Here is a 23,732-nt window from a genome sequence, read left to right on the forward strand (position 1 = left end):
TGCTGGGGAGTGAGGTGGTGGTGGGGAGTAAGGTGGTGCTGGGGAGTGAGATTGTGCTGCGGTTGTGAGATGGTGCTGGGTTGTGAGGTGGTGCTGGAGAGTGAGGTGGTGCTGGAGAGTGAGGTTGTGCTGGAAGGTGAGATGGTGCTGGGGAGTGAGGTGGTGCTGGACAGTGAGGTTGTGTAGGAGAGTGAGGTGATGCTGGGGAATGAGGTGGTGTTGGGGTGTGAGGTGGTGCTGGGGGGTGAGGTTGTGCTGGGTTGTGAGGTGGTGCTGGGGGGAGTGAGGTGGTGCTGGGGAGTGAGGTGGTGCTGGGGTTGTGAGATGGTGCTGGGGAATGAGGTGGTGCTGGGGGGTGAGGTGGTGCTGGGGAGTGAGGTGATGCTGGGGAGTGAGTTGGTGCTGGGGAGTGAGGTTGTGCTGGGTTGTAAGATGTGGCTGGGGTGTGAGATGGTGCTGGGGAGTGAGATTGTGTTGGGGAGTGAGGTGATGTTGGGGTTGTGAGATGGTGCTGGGGTTGTGAAGTGGTGCTGGGGAGTGAGATGGTGCTGGGGAGTGAGGTGGTGCTGGGGAGTGAGATGGTGCTGGGGAGTAAGGTGGTGCTGGGGGTAAGGTTGTGCTGGGGAGTGAGATTGTGCTGCGGTTGTGAGATGGTGCTGGGTTGTGAGGTGGTGCTGGAGAGTGAGGTTGTGCTGGAGGCTGGATGGTGCTGGGAGGTGAGGTGGTGCTGGGGGGTGAGATGGTGCTGGGGAGTGAGGTGGTGCTGGGCTGTGAGCTGGTGCTGGGTTGTGAGATGGTGCTGGTTTGTGAGAAGGTGCTGGGGAGTGAGGTGGTGCTGGGGTTGTGAGATGGTGCTGGTTTGTGAGGTGCTGCTGGGGAGTGAGGTGGTGCTGGGGAGTGAGGTGGTGCTGGGGAGTGAGTTGGTGCTGTGGTGTGACGTGGTGCTGGGGAGTGAGGTGGTGCTGGGGAGTGAGATGGTGCTGGGGTTGTGAGATGGTGCTGGTTTGTGAAGTGGTGCTGGGGAGTGAGATGGTGCTGGGTTGTGAGATGGTGCTGGGGAGTGAGGTGGTGCTGGGGAGTGAGTTGGTGCTGGGTTGTGAGGTGGTGCTGGGGAGTGAGGTGGTGCTGGGGAGTGAGATTGTGCTGCGTTTGTGAGATGGTGCTGGGTTGTGAGGTGGTGCTGGAGAGTGAGGTGGTGCAGGAGAGTGAGGTTGTGCTGGAGGGTGAGATGGTGCTGGGGAGTGAAGTGGTGCTGGACAGTGAGGTTGTGTAGGAGAGTGAGGTGATGCTGGGGTTGTGAGATGGTGCTGGTTTGTGAGGTGGTGCTGGGGAGTGAGATGGTGCTGGGTTGTGAGATGGTGCTGGTTTGTGAGGTGGTGCTGGGGAGTGAGATGGTGCTGGGGTGTGAGATGGTGCTGGGGAGTGAGGTGGTGCTGGGTTGTGCGATGGTGCTGGGGAGTGAGATGGTGCTGAGGAATGAGGTGATGCTCGGGGGTGAGGTGGTGCTGTGGGGAGTGAGGTGGTGCTGAGGAATGAGGTGGTGCTGGGTTGTGAGGTGGTGCTGGTTTGTGAGATGGTGCCTGGGAATGAGGTGGTGCAGGGTTGTGAGTTGGTGCTGGGGGGTGAGATGGTGCTGGTTTGTGAGGTGGTGCTGGGGAGTGAGGTCGTGCTGGGGAGTGTGTTGGTGCTGCGGTGTGAGATGGTGCTGGGTTGTGAAGTGGTGCTGGGGAGTGAGGAGGTGCTGGGGGGTGAGGTGGTGCTGGGTTTTGAGATGGTGCTGCGGAGTGAGATGGTGCTGGGGGGAATGAGGTGCTGCTGGGGTTGTGAGATGGTGCTGGGGGGAGTGAGGGTGCTGGAGAGTGAGGTGGTGCTGGGTTGTGAGGTGGTGCTGGGGGGAGTGAGGTGGTGCTGGGGAGTGAGGTGCTGCTGGCGTTGTCAGATGGTGCTGGTTTGTGAGGTGATGCTGGGGAGTGAGATGGTGCTGGTTTGTGAGGTGATGCTGGGGAGTGAGGTTGCGCTGGGTTGTGAGATGGTGCTGAGGAGTGAGGTGATGCTCGGGGGTGAGGAGGTGCTACGGGGAGTGAGATGGTGCTAGGGAATGAGGTTGTGCAGATGGTGTGAGATGGTGCTGGTCAGTGCGATGGTGCTGGGCGTGAGGTGGTGCTGGGTTGTGAGGTGGTGCTGGGTTGTGAGAAGGTGCTGGAGAGTGAGGTGGTGCTGGGTTGTGAGATAGTGCTGGTTTGTGAGGTGCTGCTGGGGGTGAGATGGTGCTGGGGAGTGAGATGGTGCTGGGGAGTGAGGTGGTGGTGGGGAGTGAGGTGCTGCTGGAGAGTGAGGTTGTGTTGGGGAGTGAGATGATGCTGGGGAATGAGGTGGGGTTGGGGTGTGAGGTGGTGCTGGGGGGTGAGGTGGTGCTGGGTTGTGAGGTGGTGCTGGGTTGTGAGGTGGTGCTGGTTTGTGAGATGGTGCTGGTTTGTGAAGTGGTGCTGGGGAGTAAGATGGTGCTGGGTTGTGAGGTGGTGCTGGGGAGTGAGGTGGTGCTGGGGAGTGAGATGGTGCTGGGGTGTGACGTGGTGCTGGGGTGTGAGGTGGTGCTGGGGAGTGAGGTGGTGCTGGGGAGTAAGGTGGTGCTGGGGGTAAGGTTGTGCTGGGGTGTGAGATTGTGCTGCGGTTGTGAGATGGTGCTGGGTTGTGAGGTGGTGCTGGAGAGTGAGGTTGTGCTGGAGGCTGGATGGTGCTGGGAGGTGAGGTGGTGCTGGGGTGTGAGATGGTGCTGGGGAGTGAGGTGGTGCTGGGCTGTGAGCTGGTGCTGGGTAGTGAGATGGTGCTGGTTTATGAGAAGGTGCTGGGGAGTGAGGTGGTGCTGGGTTGTGAGATGGTGCTGGTTTGTGAGGTGCTGCTGGGGAGTGAGGTGGTGCTGGGGAATCTGGTGGTGCTGGAATGTGAGGTGGTGCTGGGGTTGTGAGATAGTGCTGGTTTGTGAAGTGGTGCTGGGGAGTGAGATGGTGCTGGGTTGTGAGATGGTGCTGGGGAGTGAGGTGGTGCTGGGGAGTGAGTTGGTGCTGGGGTGTGACGTGGTGCTGGGGAGTGAGGTGGTGCTGGAGAGTGAGATTGTGCTGCGTTTGTGAGATGGTGCTGGGTTGTGAGGTGGTGCTGGAGAGTGATGTGGTGCAGGAGAGTGAGGTTGTACTGGAGGGTGAGATGGTGCTGGGGAGTGAAGTGGTGCTGGACAGTGAGGTTGTGTAGGAGAGTGAGGTGATGCTGGGGTTGTGAGATGGTGCTGGTTTGTGAGGTGGTGCTGGGTTGTTAGCTGGTGCTGGGTTGTGAGATGGTGCTGGTTTGTGAGGTGGTGCTGGGGAGTGAGATGGTGCTGGGGAGTGAGATGGTGCTGGGGTTGTGAGATGGTGCTGGTTTGTGAAGTGGTGCTGGGGAGTGAGATGGTGCTGGGTTGTGAGATGGTGCTGGGGAGTGAGGTGGTGCTGGGGAGTGAGATGGTGCTGGGGTGTGACGTGGTGCTGGGGTGTGAGGTGGTGGTGGGGAGTAAGGTGGTGCTGGGGAGCGAGATTGTGCTGCGTTTGTGAGATGGTGCTGGGTTGAGAGGTGGTGCTGGAGAGTGAGGTGGTGCTGGAGAGTGAGGTTGTGCTGGAGGGTGAGATGGTGCTGGGAGGTGAGGTGAAGCTGGGGGGTGAGATGGTGCTGGACAGTGAGGTTGTGTAGGAGAGTGAGGTGATGCTGGGGAATGAGGTGGTGTTGGGGTGTGAGGTGTTGCTGGGGGGTGAGGTGGTGCTGGGGTGTGAGGTGGTGCTGGGGGGTGAGGTGGTGCTGGGGGGTGAGGTGGTGCTGGGGTTGTGAGATGGTGCTGGGGAGTGAGGTGGTGCTGGGGAGTGAGGTGGTGCTGGGGAGTGAGGTGGTGCTGGGGTGAGTGAGGGTGCTGGAGAGTGAGGTGGTGCTGGGGAATGAGGTTGTGCTGGGGGGAGTGAGATGGTGCTGGGGAGTGAGATGGTGCTGGGGAGTGAGGTGGTGCTGGGTTGTGAGGTGGTGCTGGGTTGTGAGGTGGTGCTGGGTTGTGAGATGGTGCTGGGGTGTGAGATGGTGCTGGGGAGTGAGGTTGTGTTGGGGAGTGAGGTGATGCTGGGGTTGTGAGATGGTGCTGGGGTTGTGAAGTGGTGCTGGGGAATGAGGTGGTGCTGGGGGGTGAGGTGGTGCTGGGGAGTGAGGTTGTGTTGGGGAGTGAGGTGATGCTGGGGGTGAGGTGTTGGTGGGGTGTGAGTTGGTGCTGGGTTGTGAGATGGTGCTGGTTTGTAAGGTGCTGCTGGTGAGTGAGGTGGTGCTGGGGGGTGAGATGGTGCTGGGTTGTGACGTTGTGCTGCTGGGGAGTGAGGTGGTGTTGGGGAGTGAGATGGTGCCTGGGAGTGAGATGGTGCTAGGGAGTGAGGTGGTGGTGGGGAGTGAGATTGTGCTGCTGTTGTGAGATGGTGCTCGGTTGTGAGGTGGTGCTGGAGAGTGAGGTGGTGCTGGAGAGTGAGGTTGTGCTGGAAGGTGAAATGGTGCTGGGAGGTGAGGTGGTGCTGGGGGGTGAGATGGTGCTGGGCAGTGAGGTGGTGCTGTACAGTGAGGTTGTGTAGGAGAGTGAGGTGATGCTGGGGAATGAGGTAGTGTTGGGGTGTGAGGTGGTGCTGGGATGTCAGGTGGTGCTGGGCGGTGAGGTGGTGCTGGGTTGTGAGGTGGGGCTGGGGGGAGTGAGGTGGTGCTGGGGAGAGAGGTGGAGCTGGGGTTGTGAGATGGTGTTGATTTTTGAGCTGGTGCTGGGGAGTGAGATGGTGCTGGGGAGTGAAATGGTGCTGGAGAGTGAGGTGGTGCTGGGTTGTAAGGTGGTACTGGGGAGTGAGAATGTGCTGCGTTTGTGAGACGGTGCTGGGTTGTGAGGTGGTGCTGGAGAGTGAGGTGGTGCAGGAGAGTGAGGTGGTGCTGGGTTGTGAGGTGGTGCTGGGGAGTGAGGTGGTGCTGGACAGTGAGGTTGTGTAGGAGAGTGAGGTGATGCTGGGGAATGAGGTGGTGTTGGGGAGTGAGGTGGTGCTGGGGAATGAGGTGGTGCTGGGGTGTGAGGTGGTGCTGGGGGGTGAGATGGTGCTGGTTTGTGAGGAGGGGCTGGGGGGAGTGAGGTGGTGCTGGGGAGAGAGGTGGAGCTGGGGTTGTGAGATGGTGCTGGGTTGTGAGGTGGTGCTGGGGAGTGAGGTGGTGCTGGGTTGTGAGTTGGTGCTGGGGAGTGAGATGGTGCTGGTTTATGAGGTGGTGCTGGGGAGTGAGGTGGTGCTGGTGTGTGAGATGGTGCTGGGTTGTGAGGTTGTGCTGGGTTGTGAGAATGTGCTGGGTTGTGAGGTGGAGCTGGGTTGTGAGATGGTGCTGGGGAGTGAGATGGTGCTGGTTTGTGAGAAGGTGCTGGGGAGTGAGGTGGTGCTGGGTTGTGAGATGGTGCTGGTTTGTGAGGTGGTGCTGGGGAGTGAGGTGGTGCTGGGTTGTGAGATGGTGCTGGTTTGTGAGGTGCTGCTGGGGAGTGAGGTGGTGCTGGGGGGTGAGATGGTGCTGGGTTGTGAGGTTGTGCTGTGGAGTGAGGTGGTGCTGGGGAGTGAGATGGTGCCTGGGAGTGAGATGGTGCTAGGGAGTGAGGTGGTGCTGGGGAGTGAGATGGTGCCTGTGAGTGAGATGGTGCTGGTTTATGAGGTGGTGCTGGGGAGTGAGATGGTGCTGGGGAGTGAGGTGGTGGTGGGGAGTAAGGTGGTGCTGGGGAGTGAGATTGTGCTGCGTTTGTGAGACGGTGCTGGGTTGTGAGGTGGTGCTGGAGAGTGAGGTGGTGCAGGAGAGTGAGGTTGTGCTGGAGGGTGAGATGGTGCTGGGAGGTGAGGTGGTGCTGGGAGGTGAGGTGGTGCTGGGGGGTGAGATGGTGCTGGGTAGTGAGGTGGTGCTGGACAGTGAGGTTGTGTAGGAGAGTGAGGTGATGCTGGGGTTGTGAGATGGTGATGGATTGTGAGGTGGTGCTGGGGAGTGAGATGGTGCTGGGGAGTGAGGTGGTGCTGGGTTGTGAGGTGGTGCTGGGGAGTGAGGTGGTGCTGGGTTGTGAGATGGTGCTGGGGAGTGAGATGGTGCTGGTTTGTGAAGTGGTGCTGGGGAGTGAGATGGTGCTGGGTTCTGAGATGGTGCTGGGGAGTGAGGTGGTGGTGGGGAGTAAGGTGGTGTTGGGGAGTGAGATTGTGCTGCGTTTGTGAGATGGTGCTGGGTTGTGAGGTGGTGCTGGAGAGTGAGGAGGTGATGGAGAGTGAGGTTGTGCTGGAGGGTGAGATGGTGCTGGGTTGTGAGGTGATGCTGGGGGGTGAGATGGTGCTGGGTAGTGAGGTGGTGCTGGACAGTGAGGTTGTGTAGGAGAGTGAGGTGATGCTGGGGAATGAGGTGGTGTTGGGGTGTGAGGTGGTGCTGGGGGGTGAGGTGGTGCTGGGGTGTGAGGTGGTGCTGGGGGGTGAGGTGGTGCTGGGGGGTGAGGTGCTACTGGGGTTGTGAGATGGTGCTGGGGTGAGTGAGGGTGCTGGGGAGTGAGGTGGTGCTGGGGTTGTGAGATGGTGCTGGTTGGTGAGGTGATGCTGGGGAGTGAGATGGTGCTGGTTTGTGAGGTGATGCTGGGGAGTGAGGTTGTGCTGGGTTGTGAGATGGTGCTGGGGAGTGAGATGGTGCTGAGGAGTGAGGTGATGCTCGGGGGTGAGGTGGTGCTGGGGGGAGTGAGGTGCTGGGGAATGAGGTTGTGCTGGGGGGAGTGAGATGGTGCTGGGGAGTGAGATGGTGCTGGGTTGTGAGGTGGTGCTGGGGAGTGAGGTGGTGCTGGGTTGTGAGATGGTGCTGGGGAATGAGGTGGTGCTGGGGTGTGAGGTGGTGCTGGGGAGTGAGGTTGTGTTGGGGAGTGAGGTGATGCTGGGGGTGTGGTGTTGGTGGGAGGTGAGTTGGTGCTGTGTTGTGAGATGGTGCTGGTTTGTGAGGTGCTGCTGGGGAGTGAGATGGTGCCTGGGAGTGAGATGGTGCTGGGGAGTGAGATGGTGCTGGGGAGTGAGGTGGTGGTGGGGAGTAAGGTGGTGCTGGGGAGTGAGGTTGTGCTGGGTTGTAAGATGGTGCTGGGGTGTGAGATGGTGCTGGGGAGTGAGATTGTGTTGGGGAGTGAGGTGATGTTGGGGTTGTGAGATGGTGCTGGGGTTGTGAGGTGGTGCTGGGGAGTGAGATGGTGCTGGGGAGTGAGGTGGTGCTGGGGTTGTGAGATGGTGCTGGGTTGTGAGGTGGTGCTGGGGAGTGAGGTGGTGCTGGGGAGTGAGGTGGTGCTGGGGAGTGAGGTGGTGCTGGGGTTGTGAGATGGTGCTGGGGAGTGAGGTGGTGCTGGGGAGTGAGATGGTGCTGGGTTGTGAGGTGGTGCTGGGGAGTGAGGTGGTGCTGGGGAGTGAGGTGGTGCTGGGGTTGTGAGGTGGTGCTGGGGAGTGAGGTGGTGCTGGGGAGTGAGGTGGTGCTGGGTTGTGAGGTGGTGCTGGGGAGTGAGGTGGTGCTGGGTTGTGAGGTGGTGCTGGAGAGTGAGGTGGTGCTGGGGAGTGAGGTTGTGCTGGGGGTGAGATGGTGCTGGGGAGTGAGGTGGTGCTGGGGTGTGAGGTTGTGCTGGGGGGTGAGGTGGTGCTGGGGTTGTGAGATGGTGCTGGGTTGTGAGGTGGTGCTGGGGAATGAGGTGGTGCTGGGTTGTGAGATGGTGCTGGGGAGTGAGATGGTGCTGGGGAGTGAGGTGGTGCTGGGTTGTGAGGTGGTGCTGGGGAGTGAGATGGTGCTGGGTTGTGAGGTGGTGCTGGGTTGTGAGATGGTGCTGGGTTGTGAGATGGTGCTGGGTTGTGAGATGGTGCTGGGGAATGAGGTTGTGCTGGGGGGAGTGAGATGCTGCTGGGGAGTGAGGTGGTGCTGGGGTTGTGAGATGGTGCTGGGTTGTGAGGTGGTGCTGGGTTGTGAGGTGGTGCTGGGTTGTGAGATGGTGCTGGGTTGTGAGGTGGTGCTGGGGAGTGAGGTGGTGCTGGGGAGTGAGGTGGTGCTGGGGTTGTGAGGTGGTGCTGGGGTGTGAGATGGTGCTGGGGAGTGAGATGGTGCTGGGGAGTGAGGTTGGTGCTGGGGAGTGAGGTGGTGCTGGGGAGTGAGGTGGTGCTGGGTGTGAGGTGGTGCTGGGGGGTGAGGTGGTGCTGGGGTTGTGAGGTGGTGCTGGGGAGTGAGGTGGTGCTGGGGAGTGAGGTGGTGCTGGGGAGTGAGATGGTGCTGGGTTGTGAGGTGGTGCTGGGGAGTGAGGTGGTGCTGGGGAGTGAGGTGGTGCTGGGGAGTGAGGTGGTGCTGGGGAATGAGGTGGTGCTGGGGAGTGAGGTGGTGCTGGGGAGTGAGGTGGTGCTGGGGGGTGAGATGGTGCTGGGGAGTGAGGTTGTGTTGGGGAGTGAGATGGTGCTGGGTTGTGAGGTGGTGCTGGGGTTGTGAGATGGTGCTGGGGTTGTGAGGTGGTGCTGGGGAGTGAGGTGGTGCTGGGGAGTGAGGTGGTGCTGGGGTTGTGAGGTGGTGCTGGGGAGTGAGATGGTGCTGGGGAATGAGGTGGTGCTGGGGGGTGAGGTGGTGCTGGGGACTGAGGTTGTGTTGGGGAGTGAGGTGATGCTGGGGGTGAAGTGGTGCTGGGGAATGAGGTGGTGCTGGGGTGTGAGGTGGTGCTGGGGAGTGAGGTGGTGCTGGGGGGTGAGGTGGTGCTGGGTTGTGAGGTGGTGCTGGGGAGTGAGGTGGTGCTGGGGAGTGAGATGGTGCTGGGGAGTGAGATGGTGCTGGGGAGTGAGGTGGTGCTGGGGAGTGAGGTGGTGCTGGGGTTGTGAGATGGTGCTGGGTTGTGAGGTGGTGCTGGGGAGTGAGGTGGTGCTGGGGAGTGAGGTGGTGCTGGGGAATGAGGTTGTGCTGCGGGGAGTGAGATGCTGTTGGGGGGTGAGGTGGTGCTGGGTTGTGAGGTGGTGCTGGGGTGTGAGGTGGTGCTGGGGTGTGAGGTGGTGCTGGGGTTGTGAGGTGGTGCTGGGGTTGTGAGGTGGTGCTGGGGAATGAGGTGGTGCTGGGGTTGTGAAGTGGTGCTGGGGAATGAGGTGGTGCTGGGGAGTGAGGTGGTGCTGGGGAGTGAGGTGGTGCTGGGGAGTGAGATGGTGCTGGGTTGTGAGGTGGTGCTGGGGAGTGAGATGGTGCTGGGTTGTGAGGTGGTGCTGGGGAGTGAGGTGGTGCTGGGGAGTGAGGTGGTGCTGGGTTGTGAGGTGGTGCTGGGGAGTGAGATGGTGCTGGGGAGTGAGGTGGTGCTGGGTTGTGAGGTGGTGCTGGGTTGTGAGGTGGTGCTGGGTTGTGAGGTGGTGCTGGGTTGTGAGGTGGTGCTGGGTTGTGAGGTGGTGCTGGGGAGTGAGGTTGTGCTGGGGAGTGAGGTGGTGCTGGGGAGTGAGGTGGTGCTGGGGGGGTGAGGTGGTGCTGGGGTTGTGAGATGGTGCTGGGTTGTGAGGTGGTGCTGGGGAGTGAGGTGGTGCTGGGGAGTGAGGTGGTGCTGGGGAGTGAGGTGGTGCTGGGGAGTGAGGTGGTGGTGGGGAGTGAGGTGGTGCTGGGGTGTGAGGTGGTGCTGGGTTGTGAGATGGTGCTGGGTTGTGAGGTGGTGCTGGGTTGTGAGATGGTGCTGGGGAGTGAGATGGTGCTGGGTTGTGAGGTGGTGCTGGGGAGTGAGGTGGTGCTGGGGTTGTGAGATGGTGCTGGGGTTGTGAGGTGGTGCTGGGTTGTGAGGTGGTGCTGGGTTGTGAGGTGGTGCTGGGGTTGTGAGATGGTGCTGGGTTGTGAGGTGGTGCTGGGGAGTGAGGTGGTGCTGGGTTGTGAGGTGGTGCTGGGGAGTGAGGTGGTGCTGGGTTGTGAGATGGTGCTGGGTTGTGAGATGGTGCTGGGGAGTGAGGTGGTGCTGGGTTGTGAGGTGGTGCTGGGTTGTGATGCTGGGTTGTGAGGTGGTGCTGGGGAGTGAGGTGGTGCTGGGGTTGTGAGATGGTGCTGGGGAGTGAGGTTGTGCTGGGGAGTGAGATGGTGCTGGGGAGTGAGGTGGTGCTGGGTTGTGAGGTGGTGCTGGGGGGTGAGGTGGTGCTGGGGTTGTGAGATGGTGCTGGGTTGTGAGGTGGTGCTGGGGGAGTGAGGTGGTGCTGGGGGGTGAGATGGTGCTGGGTTGTGAGGTGGTGCTTTGGATTGAGGTGGTGCTGGGGAGTGAGGTGGTGCTGGGGAGTGAGATGGTGCTGGTTTGTGAGAAGGTGCTGGGGAGTGAGGTGGTGCTGGGTTGTGAGATGGTGCTGGTTTGTGAGGTGGTGCTGGGGAGTGAGGTGGTGCTGGGGAGTGAGGTGGTGCTGGGTTGTGAGGTGGTGCTGGGGAGTGAGGTGGTGCTGGGGGGTGAGGTGGTGCTGGGTTGTGAGGTGGTGCTGGGGAGTGAGGTGGTGCTGGGTTGTGAGGTGGTGCTGGGGTTGTGAGGTGGTGCTGGGTTGTGAGGTGGTGCTGGGTTGTGAGATGGTGCTGGGTTGTGAGGTGGTGCTGGGTTGTGAGGTGGTGCTGGGTTGTGAGGTGGTGCTGGGGGAGTGAGATGGTGCTGGGGAGTGAGGTGGTGCTGGGGAGTGAGGTGGTGCTGGGGAGTGAGATGGTGCTGGGTTGTGAGGTGGTGCTGGGGAGTGAGGTGGTGCTGGGTGATGGTGCTGAGTGATGGTGCTGGGAGGTGGTGCTGGGGTGAGATGGTGCTGGTTTGTGAAGTGGTGCTGGGGAGTGAGATGGTGCTGGGTTGTGAGATGGTGCTGGGGAGTGAGGTGGTGGTGGGGAGTGAGGTGGTGCTGGGGAGTGAGATTGTGCTGCGTTTGTGAGATGGTGCTGGGTTGTGAGGTGGTGCTGGAGTGAGGTGGTGTGAGGAGGTGATGGAGAGTGAGGTGGTGCTAGGGGGGAGTGAGGTGGTGCTGGGGGGTGAGGTGGTGCTGGGGTTGTGAGATGGTGCTGGGTTGTGAGGTGGTGCTGGGGAGTGAGGTGGTGCTGGGTTGTGAGGTGGTGCTGGGGGGTGAGGTGGTGCTGGGTTGTGAGGTGGTGCTGGGGAGTGAGGTGGTGCTGGGGAGTGAGGTGGTGCTGGGGAGTGAGGTGGTGCTGGGGAGATAGGTGGTGCTGGGGAGTGAGGTGGTGCTGGGGGGTGAGGTGGTGCTGGGGTTGTGAGATGGTGCTGGGGAGTGAGGTGGTGCTGGGGAGTGAGGTGGTGCTGGGGTTGTGAGATGGTGCTGGGGAATGAGGTGGTGCTGGGGGGTGAGGTGGTGCTGGGGAGTGAGATGGTGCTGGGGGGAGTGAGATGGTGCTGGGGAGTGAGGTGGTGCTGGGTTGTGAGGTGGTGCTGGGGAGTGAGGTGGTGCTGGGTTGTGAGGTGGTGCTGGGTTGTGAGATGGTGCTGGGGAGTGAGGTGGTGCTGGGGAGTGAGATGGTGCTGGTTTGTGAGGTGATGCTGGGGAGTGAGGTTGTGCTGGGTTGTGAGATGGTGCTGGGGAGTGAGATGGTGCTGGGAGTGAGGAGGTGCTGGGGAGTGAGGTGGTGCTGGGTTGTGAGATGGTGCTGGGGAGTGAGTGGTGCTGGGATGAGTGGTGCTGGGGAGTGAGGTGGTGCTGGGGAGTGAGGTGGTGCTGGGTTGTGAGGTGGTGCTGGGGAGTGAGATGGTGCTGGGGAGTGAGGTGGTGCTGTGTTGTGAGGTGGTGCTGGGTTGTGAGATGGTGCTGGTTTGTGAGATGGTGCTGGGGAATGAGGTTGTGCTGGGGGGAGTGAGATGCTGCTGGGGAGTGAGGTGGTGCTGGGTTGTGAGGTGGTGCTGGGGAGTGAGGTGGTGCTGGGGAGTGAGGTGGTGCTGGGTTGTGAGGTGGTGCTGGGGTGTGAGGTGGTGCTGGGGGGTGAGGTGGTGCTGGGGAGTGAGGTGGTGCTGGGGTTGTGAGATGGTGCTGGGTTGTGAGGTGGTGCTGGGGAGTGAGGTGGTGCTGGGGAGTGAGATGGTGCTGGGGAGTGAGGTGGTGCTGGGGAGTGAGGTGGTGCTGGGGTTGTGAGGTGGTGCTGGGGTTGTGAGGTGGTGCTGGGTTGTGAGTTGGTGCTGGGGAGTGAGGTGGTGCTGGGGTTGTGAGATGGTGCTGGGGTTGTGAGGTGGTGCTGGGTTGTGAGGTGGTGCTGGGGGGTGAGGTGGTGCTGGGGAGTGAGGTGGTGCTGGGGAGTGAGGTGGTGCTGGGTTGTGAGGTGGTGCTGGGGAGTGAGGTGGTGCTGGGTTGTGAGATGGTGCTGGGTTGTGAGGTGGTGCTGGGGAGTGAGGTGGTGCTGGGGGGTGAGATGGTGCTGGGTTGTGAGGTGGTGCTGGGGAGTGAGGTGGTGCTGGGGGGTGAGGTGGTGCTGGGGAGTGAGGTGGTGCTGGGTTGTGAGGTGGTGCTGGGGTTGTGAGGTGGTGCTGGGTTGTGAGGTGGTGCTGGGTTGTGAGGTGGTGCTGGGGAGTGAGGTGGTGCTGGGGAGTGAGGTGGTGCTGGGTTGTGAGGTGGTGCTGGGTTGTGAGGTGGTGCTGGGTTGTGAGATGGTGCTGGGTTGTGAGGTGGTGCTGGGTTGTGAGGTGGTCTTGGGGAGTGAGGTGGTGCTGGGGTTGTGAGGTGGTGCTGGGGAGTGAGGTGGTGCTGGGTTGTGAGGTGGTGCTGGGGTTGTGAGGTGGTGCTGGGTTGTGAGGTGGTGCTGGGTTGTGAGGTGGTGCTGGGTTGTGAGGTGGTGCTGGGGTTGTGAGATGGTGCTGGTTTGTGAGGTGGTGCTGGGGAGTGAGATGGTGCTGGGGAGTGAGGTGGTGCTGGGAGTGAGGTGGTGCTGGGTTGTGAGGTGGTGCTGGGGAGTGAGATGGTGCTGGTTTGTGAGGTGGTGCTGGGGAGTGAGGTGGTGCTGGGTTGTGAGATGGTGCTGGGTTGTGAGGTGGTGCTGGGTTGTGAGGTGGTGCTGGGGAGTGAGATGGTGCTGGTTTGTGAGATGGTGCTGGGGAGTGAGGTGGTGCTGGGTTGTGAGATGGTGCTGGGTTGTGAGGTGGTGCTGGGGTGTGAGGTGGTGCTGGGGAATGTGGTGGTGCTAGGATGTGAGGTGGTGCTGGGCGTGAGAGAGTGCTGGGTTGTGAGGTGATGCTGGGGAGTGAGGTTGTGCTGGGTTGTGCGATGGTGCTGGGGAGTGAGATGGTGCTGAGGAATGAGGTGATGCTCGGGGGTGAGGTGGTGCTGTGGGGAGTGAGGTGGTGCTGGGGAGTGAGGTGGTGCTGGGTTGTGAGGTGGTGCTGGTTTGTGAGGTGGTGCTGGGGAATGAGGTGGTGCTGGGTTGTGAGGTGGTGCTGGGTTGTGAGATGGTGCTGGGTTGTGAGGTGGTGCTGGGGAGTGAGGTGGTGCTGGGGAGTGTGTTGGTGCTGGGGTTGTGAGATGGTGCTGGGTTGTGAGGTGGTGCTGGGGAGTGAGGTGGTGCTGGGGGGTGAGGTGGTGCTGGGTTGTGAAGTGGTGCTGGGGAGTGAGGAGGTGCTGGGGGGTGAGGTGGTGCTGGGTTTTGAGATGGTGCTGCGGAGTGAGATGGTGCTGGGGGGAATGAGGTGCTGCTGGGGTTGTGAGATGGTGCTGGGGGGAGTGAGGGTGCTGGAGAGTGAGGTGGTGCTGGGTTGTGAGGTGGTGCTGGGGGGAGTGAGGTGGTGCTGGGGAGTGAGGTGGTGCTGGGGTTGTGAGATGGTGCTGGTTTGTGAGGTGGTGCTGGGGAGTGAGATGGTGCTGGTTTGTGAGGTGATGCTGGGGAGTGAGGTTGTGCTGGGTTGTGAGATGGTGCTGGGGAGTGAGGTGATGCTGGGGGGTGAGGTGGTGCTGGGGAATGAGGTTGTGCTGGGGGTGTGAGATGGTGCTGGGGAGTGAGGTGGTGCTGGGATGTGAGGTGGTGCTGGGTTGTGAGGTGGTGCTGGGGAGTGAGATGGTGCTGGGGTTTGTGAGGTGGTGCTGGGGAGTGAGGTGGTGCTGGGTTGTGAGCTGGTGCTGGGTTGTGAGGTGGTGCTGGGGGTGAGATGGTGCTGGGGAGTGAGATGGTGCTGGGGAGTGAGGTGGTGCTGGGGAGTGAGGTGGTGCTGGGGAGTGAGGTTGTGTTGGGGAGTGAGGTGATGCTGGGGAATGAGGTGGTGTTGGGGTGTGAGGTGGTGCTGGGGGGTGAGGTGGTGCTGGGGTTGTGAGATGGTGCTGGGGTTGTGAGATGGTGCTGGGTTGTGAGGTGGTGCTGGGGTTGTGAGATGGTGCTGGGTTGTGAGGTGGTGCTGGGGAGTGAGGTGGTGCTGGGGAGTGAGGTGGTGCTGGGGTTGTGAGGTGGTGCTGGGGTTGTGAGGTGGTGCTGGGGAGTGAGGTTGTGTTGGGGAGTGAGGTGGTGCTGGGGTTGTGAGATGGTGCTGGGGTTGTGATGTGGTGCTGGGGAATGAGGTGGTGCTGGGGGGTGAGGTGGTGCTGGGGAGTGAGGTTGTGTTGGGGAGTGAGGTGGTGCTGGGGAGTGAGGTGGTGCTGGGGTTGTGAGGTGGTGCTGGGTTGTGAGATGGTGCTGGTTTGTGAGATGGTGCTGGGGAGTGAGGTGGTGCTGGGTTGTGAGATGGTGCTGGGGTTGTGAGGTGGTGCTGGGGAGTGAGGTGGTGCTGGGGAGTGAGATGGTGCTGGGGAGTGAGATGGTGCTGGGGAGTGAGGTGGTGCTGGGTTGTGAGGTGGTGCTGGGTTGTGAGGTGGTGCTGGGTTGTGAGGTGGTGCTGGGTTGTGAGGTAGTGCTGGGGAGTGAGGTTGTGCTGGGGGTGAGGTGGTGCTGGGGGGTGAGGTGGTGCTGGGGGGTGAGATGGTGCTGGGGAGTGAGGTGGTGCTGGACAGTGAGGTTGTGTTGGGGAGTGAGGTGATGCTGGGGAATGAGGTGGTGTTGGGGTGTGAGGTGGTGCTGGGGTGTGAGGTGGTGCTGGGGGGTGAGGTGGTGCTGGGTTGTGAGGTGGTGCTGGGGGGAGTGAGGTGGTGCTGGGGAGTGAGGTGGTGCTGGGGTTGTGAGATGGTGCTGGTTTGTGAGGTGGTGCTGGGGAGTGAGATGGTGCTGGGGAGTGAGATGGTGCTGGGGAGTGAGGTGGTGCTGGGTTGTGAGGTTGTGCTGGGGAGTGAGGTGGTGCTGGGTTGTGAGTTGGTGCTGGGGAGTGAGATGGTGCTGGTTTATGAGTTGGTGCTGGGGAGTGAGGTGGTGCTGGGGAGTGAGATGGTGCTGGGGAGTGAGGTGGTGGTGGGGAGTAAGGTGGTGCTGGGGAGTGAGGTGGTGCTGGGGTTGTGAGATGGTGCTGGGTTGTGAGGTGGTGCTGGGGAGTGAGGTGGTGCAGGAGAGTGAGGTGTTGCTGGGTTGTGAGGTGGTGCTGGGGAGTGAGGTGGTGCTGGACAGTGAGGTTGTGTTGGGGAGTGAGGTGATGCTGGGGAATGAGGTGGTGTTGGGGTGTGAGGTGGTGCTGGGGGGTGAGGTGGTGCTGGGGTTGTGAGGTGGTGCTGGGGGGTGAGATGGTGCTGGGGAGTGAGGTGGTGTTGGGGTGTGAGGTGGTGCTGGGGAGTGAGGTGGTGCTGGGGTTGTGAGATGGTGCTGGGTTGTGAGGTGGTGCTGGGGAATGAGGTGGTGCTGGGTTGTGAGATGGTGCTGGGGAGTGAGATGGTGCTGGGGAGTGAGGTGGTGCTGTGTTGTGAGGTGGTGCTGGGGAGTGAGATGGTGCTGGGTTGTGAGGTGGTGCTGGGGTTGTGAGGTGGTGCTGGGGAGTGAGGTTGTGCTGGGGAGTGAGGTGGTGCTGGGTTGTGAGATGGTGCTGGGGTTGTGAGATGGTGCTGGGTTGTGAGGTGGTGCTGGGGGGTGAGGTGGTGCTGGGGTTGTGAGATGGTGCTGGTTTGTGAGGTGTGCTGGGTTGTGAGGTGGTGCTGGGTTGTGAGGTGGTGCTGGGTTGTGAGGTGGTGCTGGGGAGTGAGGTGGTGCTGGGGAGTGAGGTGGTGCTGGGGTTGTGAGGTGGTGCTGGGGAGTGAGGTGGTGCTGGGGAGTGAGATGGTGCTGGGGAGTGAGGTGGTGCTGGGGAGTGAGGTGGTGCTGGGGTTGTGAGGTGGTGCCTGGTAGTGAGATGGTGCTAGGGAGTGAGGTGGTGCTGGGGAGTGAGATGGTGCCTGTGAGTGAGATGGTGCTGGTTTATGACATGGTGCTGAGGAGTGAGGTTGTGCTGGGGTTGTGTCATGGTGCTGGGGTTGTGTCATGGTGCTGGGGTTGTGTCATGGTGCTGGGGTTGTGTCATGGTGCTGGGGTTGTGACATGGTGCTGGGGTTGTGTCATGGTGCTGGGGTTGTGTCATGGTGCTGGGGAGTGAGGTTGTGCTGGGGTTGTGTCATGGTGCTGGGGTTGTGTCATGGTGCTGGGGTTGTGTCATGGTGCTGGGGTTGTGACATGGTGCTGGGGTTGTGTCATGGTGCTGGGGAGTGAGGTTGTGCTGGGGCTGTGTCATGGTGCTGGGGTTGTGTCATGGTGCTGGGGTTGTGTCATGGTGCTGGGGTTGTGTCATGGTGCTGGGGTTGTGTCATGGTGCTGGGGTTGTGAGTGTCATGGTGCTGGGGCTGTGTCATGGTGCTGGGGTTGTGTCATGGTGCTGGGGCTGTGTCATGGTGCTGGGGTTGTGTCATGGTGCTGGGGAGTGAGGTTGTGCTGGGGCTGTGTCATGGTGCTGGGGTTGTGTCATGGTGCTGGGGAGTGAGGTTGTGCTGGGGCTGTGTCATGGTGCTGGGGTTGTGAGTGGTGCTGGGTTGTGAGGTGGTGCTGTGAGGTGGTGGAGAGTGAGGTGGTGCTGGGGGTGAGGTGGTGCTGGGGAGTGAGGTGGTGATGGGGGTGAGATGGTGCTGGGTAGTGAGGTGGTGCTGGGGAGTGAGATGGTGCTGGGGAGTGAGGTGGTGCTGGGTTGTGAGTTGTGGTGCTGGGGAGTGAGGTGGTGCTGGGGATTGTGAGTGGTGCTGGGGTTGTGTCATGGTGCTGGGGTTGTGTCATGGTGCTGGGGTTGTGTCATGGTGCTGGGGTTGTGTCATGGTGCTGGGGAGTGAGGTTGTGCTGGGGTTGTGTCATGTTGCTGGGGTTGTGTCATGGTGCTGGGGTTGTGTCATGGTGCTGGGGTTGTGACATGGTGCTGAGGAGTGAGGTTGTGCTGGGGTTGTGTCATGGTGCTGGGGTTGTGTCATGGTGCTGGGGTTGTGTCATGGTGCTGGGGTTGTGTCATGGTGCTGGGGCTGTGTCATGGTGCTGGGGTTGTGACATGGTGCTGGGGTTGTGTCATGGTGCTGGGGTTGTGTCATGGTGCTGGGGAGTGAGGTTGTGCTGGGGTTGTGTCATGGTGCTGGGGTTGTGTCATGGTGCTGGGGCTGTGTCATGGTGCTGGGGTTGTGTCATGGTGCTGGGGCTGTGTCATGTTGCTGGGGTTGTGTCATGGTGCTGGGGTTGTGTCATGGTGCTGGGGTTGTGACATGGTGCTGGGTTTGTGTCATGGTGCTGAGGAGTGAGGTTGTGCTGGGGCTGTGTCATGGTGCTGGGGTTGTGTCATGGTGCTGGGGTTGTGTCATGGTGCTGGGGTTGTGTCATGGTGCTGGGGAGTGAGGTTGTGCTGGGGCTGTGTCATGGTGCTGGGGTTGTGTCATGGTGCTGGGGTTGTGACATGGTGCTGGGGTTGTGTCATGGTGCTGGGGTTGTGTCATGGTGCTGGGGCTGTGTCATGGTGCTGGGGTTGTGTCATGGTGCTGGGGTTGTGAGGTGGTGCTGGGGTTGTGTCATGGTGCTGGGGCTGTGTCATGGTGCTGGGGTTGTGTCATGGTGCTGGGGTTGTGTCATGGTGCTGGGGCTGTGTCATGGTGCTGGGGTTGTGACATGGTGCTGGGGTTGTGTCATGGTGCTGGGGTTGTGTCATGGTGCTGGGGTTGTGACATGGTGCTGGGGTTGTGAGGTTGTGCTGGGGTTGTGTCATGGTGCTGGGGTTGTGTCATGGTGCTGGGGTTGTGTCATGGTGCTGGGGTTGTGTCATGGTGCTGGGGCTGTGTCATGGTGCTGGGGTTGTGTCATGGTGCTGGGGTTGTGTCATGGTGCTGGGGTTGTGTCATGGTGCTGGGGAGTGAGGTTGTGCTGGGGTTGTGTCATGGTGCTGGGGTTGTGTCATGGTGCTGGGGTTGTGAGGTGGTGCTGGGGTTGTGTCATGGTGCTGGGGCTGTGTCATGGTGCTGGGGTTGTGTCATGGTGCTGGGGTTGTGTCATGGTGCTGGGGCTGTGTCATGGTGCTGGGGTTGTGTCATGGTGCTGGGGTTGTGACATGGTGCTGGGGCTGTGTCATGGTGCTGGGGTTGTGTCATGGTGCTGGGGTTGTGACATGGTGCTGGGGTTGTGTCATGGTGCTGGGGTTGTGTCATGGTGCTGGGGTTGTGACATGGTGCTGGGGTTGTGTCATGGTGCTGGGGTTGTGTCATGGTGCTGGGGTTGTGTCATGGTGCTGGGGTTGTGTCATGGTGCTGGGGAGTGAGGTGGTGCTGGGGAGTGAAGTTGTGCTGGGGCTGTGTCATGGTGCTGGGGTTGTGTCATGGTGCTGGGGTTGTGTCATGGTGCTGGGGCTGTGTCATGGTGCTGGGGTTGTGACATGGTGCTGGGGTTGTGAGGTTGTGCTGGGGTTGTGTCATGGTGCTGGGGTTGTGTCATGGTGCTGGGTTTGTGTCATGGTGCTGGGGAGTGAGGTTGTGCTGTGGCTGTGTCATGGTGCTGGGGTTGTGTCATGGTGCTGGGGTTGTGTCATGGTGCTGGGGAGTGAGGTTGTGCTGGGGAGTGAGGTGGTGCTGGGGTTGTGTCATGGTGCTGGGGAGTGAGGTTGTGCTGGGGTTGTGTCATGTTGCTGGGGCTGTGTCATGGTGCTGGGGAGTGAGGTTGTGCTGGGGAGTGAAGTTGTGCTGGGGTTGTGACATGGTGCTGGGGTTGTGTCATGGTGCTGGGGTTGTGTCATGGTGCTGGGGTTGTGACATGGTGCTGGGGTTGTGTCATGGTGCTGGGGTTGTGACATGGTGCTGGGGAGTGAGGTGGTGCTGGGGTTGTGAGGTGGTGCTGGGGTTGTGAGGTGGTGCTGGGGTTGTGACATGGTGCTGGGGTTGTGTCATGGTGCTGGGGAGTGAGGTGGTGCTGGGGCTGTGTCATGGTGCTGGGGTTGTGTCATGGTGCTGGGGTTGTGACATGGTGCTGGGGTTGTGTCATGGTGCTGGGGTTGTGACATGGTGCTGGGGCTGTGTCATGGTGCTGGGGTTGTGTCATGGTGCTGGGGCTGTGTCATGGTGCTGGGGTTGTGTCATGGTGCTGGGGTTGTGACATGGTGCTGGGGTTGTGTCATGGTGCTGGGGTTGTGACATGGTGCTGGGGTTGTGTCATGGTGCTGGGGCTGTGTCATGGTGCTGGGGTTGTGTCATGGTGCTGGGGTTGTGTGAGGTGGTGCTGGGGGGTGCTGTGGTGCTGGGGGGTGCGGTGGTGCTGGGTTGTGAGGTGGTGTTGGGGTGTGAGGTGGTGCTGGGGTGTGAGGTGGTGCTGGGTTGTGAGGTGGTGCTGGGGAGTGAGGTGGTGCTGGGGTTGTGAGATGGTGCTGGGGTTGTGTCATGGTGCTGGGGTTGTGTCATGGTGCTGGGGTTGTGTCATGGTGCTGGGGTTGTGTCATGGTGCTGGGGAGTGAGGTTGTGCTGGGGTTGTGTCATGTTGCTGGGGTTGTGTCATGGTGCTGGGGTTGTGTCATGGTGCTGGGGTTGTGACATGGTGCTGGGGTTGTGAGGTTGTGCTGGGGTTGTGTCATGGTGCTGGGGTTGTGTCATGGTGCTGGGGCTGTGTCATGGTGCTGGGGTTGTGTCATGGTGCTGGGGTTGTGACATGGTGCTGGGAGTGAGATTGTGCTGGGGTTGTGTCATGGTGCTGGGGAGTGAGGTTGTGCTGGGGTTGTGTCATGGTGCTGGGGTTGTGTCATGGTGCTGGGGTTGTGTCATGGTGCTGGGGAGTGAGGTTGTGCTGGGGATGTGAGGTGGTGCTGGGTTGTGAGATGGTGCTGGGTTGTGAGGTGGTGCTGGGGAGTGAGGTTGTGCTGGGTTGTGAGGTGGTGCTGGGGAGTGAGATGGTGCTGGGGAATGAGGTGGTGCTGGGGGTGAGGTGGTGCTGGGGAGTGAGGTGGTGCTGGGGGGTGAGGTGGTGCTGGGGTTGTGTCATGGTGCTGGGGCTGTGTCATGGTGCTGGGGTTGTGTCATGGTGCTGGGGTTGTGTCATGGTGCTGGGGCTGTGTCATGTTGCTGGGGTTGTGACATGGTGCTGGGGCTGTGTCATGGTGCTGGGGTTGTGTCATGGTGCTGGGGAGTGAGGTTGTGCTGGGGTTGTGTCATGGTGCTGGGGTTGTGTCATGGTGCTGGGGCTGTGTCATGGTGCTGGGGAGTGAGGTTGTGCTGGGGAGTGAAGTTGTGCTGGGGTTGTGACATGGTGCTGGGGTTGTGTCATGTTGCTGGGGTTGTGTCATGGTGCTGGGGTTGTGTCATGGTGCTGGGGAGTGAGGTTGTGCTGGGACTGTGTCATTGTGCTGGGGTTGTGACATGGTGCTGGGGCTGTGTCATGGTGCTGGGGTTGTGTCATGGTGCTGGGGTTGTGAGTTGGTGCTGGGTTTGTGTCATGGTGCTGAGGAGTGAGGTGGTGCTGGGTTGTGAGATGGTGCTGGGGAGTGAGGTGGTGCTGGGGAGTGAAGTGGTGCTAGCGTTGTGTCATGGTGCTGGGGCTGTGTCATGGTGCTGGGGTTGTGTCATGGTGCTGGGTTGTGAGGTTGTGCTGGGGCTGTGTCATGGTGCTGGGGTTGTGTCATGGTGCTGGGGTTGTGTCATGGTGCTGGGGAGTGAGGTTGTGCTGGGGTTGTGTCATGGTGCTGGGGTTGTGTCATGGTGCTGGGGAGTGAGATGGTGCTGGGGTTGTGTCATGGTGCTGGGGAGTGAGGTTGTGCTGGGGCTGTGTCATGGTGCTGGGGTTGTGACATGGTGCTGGGGCTGTGTCATGGTGCTGGGGCTGTGTCATGGTGCTGGGGTTGTGTCATGGTGCTGGGGTTGTGAGGTGGTGCTGGGGTTGTGTCATGGTGCTGGGGAGTGAGTTGGTGCTGGGTTGTGAGATGGTGCTGGTTTGTGAGGTGGTGCTGGGGAATGAGGTGGTGCTGGGGTTGTGTCATGGTGCTGGGGTTGTGTCATGGTGCTGGGGTTGTGTCATGGTGCTGGGGTTGTGACATGGTGCTGGGGTTGTGTCATGGTGCTGGGGCTGTGTCATGGTGCTGGGGCTGTGTCATGGTGCTGGGGTTGTGTCATGGTGCTGGGGTTGTGTCATGGTGCTGGGGTTGTGTCATGGTGCTGGGGAGTGAGTCATGGTGCTGGGGTTGTGACATGGTGCTGGGGTTGTGTCATAGTGCTGGGGTTGTGACATGGTGCTGGGGTTGTGTCATGGTGCTGGGGCTGTGTCATGGTGCTGGGGTTGTGACATGGTGCTGGGGTTGTGTCATGGTGCTGGGGAGTGAGGTTGTGCTGGGGTTGTGTCATGTTGCTGGGGCTGTGTCATGGTGCTGGGGAGTGAGATGGTGCTGGGGAGTAAGGTGGTGCTGGGGGTAAGGTGGTGCTGGGGAGTGAGATTGTGCTGCGGTTGTGAGATGGTGCTGGGTTGTGAGGTGGTGCTGGAGAGTGAGGTTGTGCTGGAGGCTGGATGGTGCTGGGAGGTGAGGTGGTGCTGGGGGGTGAGATGGTGCTGGGGAGCGAGTTGGTGCTGGGCTGTGAGCTGGTGCTGGGTTGTGAGATGGTGCTGGTTGGTGCTGTGCTGGGGAGTGAGATGGTGCTGGGTTGTGAGATGGTGCTGGTTTGTGAGTGGTGCTGGGGTTGTGTCATGGTGCTGGGGTTGTGTCATGGTGCTGGGGTTGTGTCATGGTGCTGGGGAGTGAGGTTGTGCTGGGGTTGTGTCATGTTGCTGGGGTTGTGACATGGTGCTGGGGCTGTGTCATGGTGCTGGGGTTGTGTCATGGTGCTGGGGTTGTGACATGGTGCTGGGGCTGTGTCATGGTGCTGGGGTTGTGTCATGGTGCTGGGGTTGTGTCATGGTGCTGGGGAGTGAGGTTGTGCTGGGGTTGTGTCATGGTGCTGGGGATGTGTCATGGTGCTGGGGTTGTGTCATGGTGCTGGGGTTGTGTCATGGTGCTGGGGTTGTGTCATGGTGCTGGGGTTGTGTCATGGTGCTGGGGAGTGAGGTTGTGCTGGGGAGTGTGTCATGTTGCTGGGGTTGTGTCATGGTGCTGGGGTTGTGTCATGGTGCTGGGGTTGTGACATGGTGCTGAGGAGTGAGGTTGTGCTGGGGTTGTGTCATGTTGCTGGGGCTGTGTCATGGTGCTGGGGTTGTGTCATGGTGCTGGGGTTGTGTCATGGTGCTGGGGCTGTGTCATGGTGCTGGGGTTGTGTCATGGTGCTGGGGCTGTGTCATGGTGCTGGGGTTGTGTCATGGTGCTGGGGTTGTGTCATGGTGCTGGGGCTGTGTCATGGTGCTGGGGTTGTGTCATGGTGCTGGGGAGTGAGGTGGTGCTGGGGCTGTGTCATGGTGCTGGGGTTGTGTCATGGTGCTGGGGTTGTGTCATGGTGCTGGGGAGTGAGGTTGTGCTGGGGCTGTGTCATGGTGCTGGGGTTGTGTCATGGTGCTGGGGTTGTGTCATGGTGCTGGGGAGTGAGGTTGTGCTGGGGTTGTGTCATGGTGCTGGGGCTGTGTCATGGTGCTGGGGAGTGAGGTTGTGCTGGGGTTGTGTCATGGTGCTGGGGTTGTGTCATGGTGCTGGGGAGTGAGGTTGTGCTGGGGTTGTGTCATGGTGCTGGGGTTGTGTCATGGTGCTGGGGTTGTGAGGTTGTGCTGGGGCTGTGTCATGGTGCTGGGGTTGTGTCATGGTGCTGGGGTTGTGTCATGGTGCTGGGGTTGTGTCATGGTGCTGGGGAGTGAGGTGGTGCTGGGGAGTGAGGTTGTGCTGGGGCTGTGTCATGGTGCTGGGGTTGTGTCATGGTGCTGGGGTTGTGTCATGGTGCTGGGGTTGTGTCATGGTGCTGGGGAGTGAGGTTGTGCTGGGGCTGTGTCATGGTGCTGGGGTTGTGTCATGGTGCTGGGGAGTGAGGTTGTGCTGGGGCTGTGTCATGGTGCTGGGGTTGTGTCATGGTGCTGGGGTTGTGTCATGGTGCTGGGGTTGTGTCATGGTGCTGGGGTTGTGAGGTTGTGCTGGGGTTGTGTCATGGTGCTGGGGTTGTGTCATGGTGCTGGGGTTGTGTCATGGTGCTGGGGTTGTGTCATGGTGCTGGGGAGTGAGGTTGTGCTGGGGTTGTGTCATGGTGCTGGGGTTGTGTCATGGTGCTGGGGTTGTGTCATGGTGCTGGGGAGTGAGGTGGTGCTGGGGCTGTGTCATGGTGCTGGGGTTGTGTCATGGTGCTGGGGTTGTGTCATGGTGCTGGGGTTGTGTCATGGTGCTGGGGTTGTGTCATGGTGCTGGGGTTGTGACATGGTGCTGGGGTTGTGTCATGGTGCTGGGGAGTGAGGTTGTGCTGGGGTTGTGTCATGGT

Source organism: Mobula hypostoma, chromosome 7, assembly GCF_963921235.1.
Source record: "Mobula hypostoma chromosome 7, sMobHyp1.1, whole genome shotgun sequence".
NCBI classification, from domain to species: domain Eukaryota; kingdom Metazoa; phylum Chordata; class Chondrichthyes; order Myliobatiformes; family Myliobatidae; genus Mobula; species Mobula hypostoma.